The sequence below is a fragment of the Cydia fagiglandana genome, chromosome 5 (genome assembly GCF_963556715.1).
Source record: "Cydia fagiglandana chromosome 5, ilCydFagi1.1, whole genome shotgun sequence".
In the NCBI taxonomy this organism is placed as follows: Eukaryota; Metazoa; Arthropoda; class Insecta; order Lepidoptera; family Tortricidae; genus Cydia; species Cydia fagiglandana.
Genome location: NC_085936.1, coordinates 1,820,490 through 1,824,456, shown reverse-complemented (window position 1 = coordinate 1,824,456; position 3,967 = coordinate 1,820,490). Strand labels below are relative to the sequence as shown.

General features: G+C 35.4%; 1 long non-coding RNA gene across 1 annotated transcript; it reads right to left on the bottom strand.

Annotated features, from left to right (window-relative positions):
* Positions 1 to 1,193: 1,193 nt before the first annotated feature.
* On the bottom strand, positions 1,194 to 1,887 carry LOC134664321 (uncharacterized). The gene is made up of 2 exons (XR_010098237.1): positions 1,837 to 1,887; positions 1,194 to 1,512 (listed from the first exon to the last, which is right to left on the bottom strand). It is a non-coding gene; the product is annotated as an uncharacterized LOC134664321 (long non-coding RNA).
* Between the last annotated feature and the right edge of the window lie 2,080 nt (positions 1,888 to 3,967).

Genomic DNA, 3,967 nt, shown 5'->3' with positions numbered 1-3,967 from the left:
GCCATCGCCACGCCATATCATTGTGATTGACGTTGCTTGTCACGCCTTAAAAATAAAAAAATTCGCAATACATCGCGTCTTAGAATAAACTTTAAAGTGTATTAAAAATCAAACCACAAGTTATTTTTAAAAGTCGCTGAACAAATGTTGGTCAGTATGAGAAGTAGAGCCTACAGTTAAATTTTGTGCTCATACTACAGGCCACACCCGGTATGAGAAAAATTATATAAATACCTACTACGATAAGTTGGCATGCTAAAAGTAATAGATACGTATCTACCAGAACATTCCAGTAATTAGTGTATTTCGGAGTTGTTCCCATAGTAAAAGTTGCTCAGTATAATCCCAAAACTTCCCTCTGGCAACGGGAATGCAGTTATTTTTTTGCCCACATATAAATTAATTCAATGTAATCAAACTTGATATTGCTACAAATTTTAGTTGAATTAACGCATTCACTACCAGAGGGCGAGGCCTAGGAATAAACTTGTACGACCGTGGACGCACATGTGCGTCGGGGGCAGTGAATGTGTTAAGTTCCTTTAAACCTTCCGACTCACTATCAGATCAAGGGGGCTGGCCAAGATGCTAATCGTTGATAGAAAAAGCCAATCGAATAGGTACCTAATGTATGGAAATAGTTACTGTTAGTAGCATCTATTCTGTCACCCCGATAAAAAAAATCTTTTGTTTTGTCGATGTACCACAATTGTCTCCTTGGCCAGGCCCTCAGCTGGGGTTTGAACTCACTACCTCCGATTTGAAAGCCGCAAGCCTTTTCGCTCGGCCTCGAGCGCTCATAATTTACACACGACGCTACACGAGCTCATTCCACCGTCCCCATTCTACCATCGGACTTTTAGACGCACGGCCGGTTTCCATCCTTACTTGGTAGATATTCCGCCAATTCGCACTAAGCGCTTTGCTTCTACTTTCCTTATGCGCACTGCCAAGGAATGGAATTCCTTGCCGGCGTCTATATTTCCGTGCTCTTATAACCCGGCAACCTTCAAATCAAGAGTGAACAGGCACCTTCTGGGCGAGCTCGCTCCATCGTAGGCCACGTCTACGCCTCGGCTAGTCTGTGGCCATGAGTAAACCCATGCATAATAAAAAAAAAAAAAAAAAATTCTAATAAATTAATAAAATTATAATATTTACTCGTTTTCCACTTCACAAACACCAGGATCTCCAACCTTTATCGCGTCAGTAAAAATCACCAGCACCAAAATCCATAAAGTCCGAGAATACATTACGAAACATTCAAACGAACACAAAAACAAAACACACTTGACGGATTTTATAAAAAAAACACTGGCCACCAACAATTAAAAAAATACGCAAGTCACTGGTTAGTAATTTTAAAAAGTTATAAACCGCTGCTCTGGTCACTGGCTGGTAATAAAATGGCAGTGGCCTCAATGTCGATAAGTTGGTATCACTTCCTCTGCCCACAGATCCACCTAGGTTTTCAAATGTAACGTTCCCACAGTTCCATTCGTTTTAGGTCAACTATAAATAATTTAGCAATTCAATAAGGAGAAAAAGGCGGGACATTTGAAAATAGGTAAACGGTCTCCAAGAGAAATTTTAAAATTCGCGCCTTTTTCTACTGACAATTTACTGGAGCCGCACCAAGCTAACTTTGCATGGCATTCGTAGAAGCAAAGTTTGGATATTTATGTTATAATTAATGTAATTTTTTTTTTTTATATATTGTGATGACACTACCACACACTTTGTTCTGTGAACTTCGGTGCAGTTAGCTTAGACAGGCTTTATTTAATAACTTTATTGTATAAATATGTATAATGTAAATATGAATTATGTTTATACGATTGTGACCGGCGGAACGCAGTTAACACAATACTGAACGCACGGCGATCACGCGAATTAATACGACTTTAACTACAGGATGTTTGCATATATTCATTGAACAATAGTGCCGATTTCAATCTGTTTGGCTTGAGTTTTCAGTCTGTTCCCAAGTCTACTTAACAAATATTATTCCGGACTTTTTTGATGTTATAAATGACTTACCGTAAAACGGGGTGAGTAGGTTTCGCGGGGAGAGGTGGGTTATGAATGGGGAGAGAAGGTTTGAGAGGGGGGTGAGAAGAAATTTTAAGGCTACTGCTACAAAAATAATGTATTCCAATTTAAAATGGAGCTATAGTAATACGTATAATAAATAAAATCGATCCAACAATCTTCCAAAATCACTTTTGTATGAAAAATCCTCTGACCCCAAATACGAGGCACTACGGGGTGAGGTGGGTTTTCCTCTTTATCGTCAAAGTTATGAAATGGAACTACCCAAAATAAAATACAAACGTCCGAACCACTTATTATATACACCATTCAGTTTTCACATGTAAAAATAAAATTTTATCGAGGTTTGAAAGTCAAATTTCACCCAACTCACCCCATTTTACGGTACTCTCATGATATTTTCATCAAGTTATGTATTTATGGGATAAAGTCAGTTTTAATGTAAGAAAACCGGCCACCGGTTACTGGTTCGTCACAATAGCCGGCATGTAGATAAATGTTAGAGTCAGACCAAACTCATATTTTCCCATTATATTTGTTTATTTAAGTAAAATATTCCAAATGTTGGTTAAATTGAATTCCGATACTTCCCTCATATAAAAAAAAATTAATTATTAAGCCGTTGTTATTCATATCAATAAACTGTACACAACGTACGCGCAAAAACCTAATAGCGAATTTTTCGCACGTATTTCACTACTATAAGAGGACTCACATAAATAAACTAGTATTTTATGGGACTGCAATAAGTGCGCCGCATACTAACTTAAAGTAATAAAATATCATACGCGAATAAAATATATTGATATTTAGGAAAATCCAGATTCTATTGGATAATAAGCTTTAACGTCCGTGAGATACTGACTGTTTTAGAAATTCATGTCACGCGCAAATGGATACAGCCAATCTATAATTGCGAATAAGTAGCTACATACTTATTGTACGGTACATTATATTTATAATATTTGTACCGTTGATTTCGAATAACGGTACAAAAGTAAAGCTTAATTTTTATACATATTTTTTTAATCAAACTCTATTTTGACTAGGTTATGTGTACACATCGATAACTCGTGGCATTTAGGTAACACTTAAAAGATTAGTTTAATGAATTCCTTTTTTTAGTGGTTTCTTTTTCTCGACTCGTATAGGAATTAGTGTTGTTTATGAATTTTAAACTTTGTTTAATGTTATTAACAGAGCTCGGCGGGGGTGAGCTGTTTTCAGAGTTTGCACAACATGGACATGCCTTGTCATTTGATGGTATATGTGGTGTAATTTAATAACTAAAGAAATTATTTTATTTAGGCTGCCTTTCCGCTACGATTTTTACGTCGCCATTAAAACAAATGAATTTTATAGCAAGCTTTTTTAGCAAACCTCTTCAAATAATATGTATCAAGAAGTTTATCAAGTGATAAGATATGATATCAAACCTCTTTAGATAGCCAATAAATCTGTTTAAGGATGCCATATTCAACTGAGTGAAATATTATGACAACGTCAATATTCTATCATTCTGTTGTGTTATTTTATTTATTATAGTTATTTATAAGAAAAAATAAGAAAACTTAGTACCTACTCGTTTTGTATATAAGGCATTGTCATTTTAGTTTAATTATAATTAAAAAAGTTTTATTCTAATATTTTTTTCTAAGGTGTTTCTATATTAATATCTACACATGACATAAGTGACGTCAAAATGGCTCACCCCTGCCGAGCTCTGGTTATTAACTAATTAACCCAAATAATAATTAAGAATAAATCTTTTAAGTGCTACCTAAATGCCACGAGTTACCGATGTGTAGTTATGAGGGTTGAAAACTTCCATTTGAACCCTACACTATATCTTTTTACCCGAAATTTATTCCCGAAAGTAGGGTTATTCATCAAAATTAAGTTAAATAATAGGTAC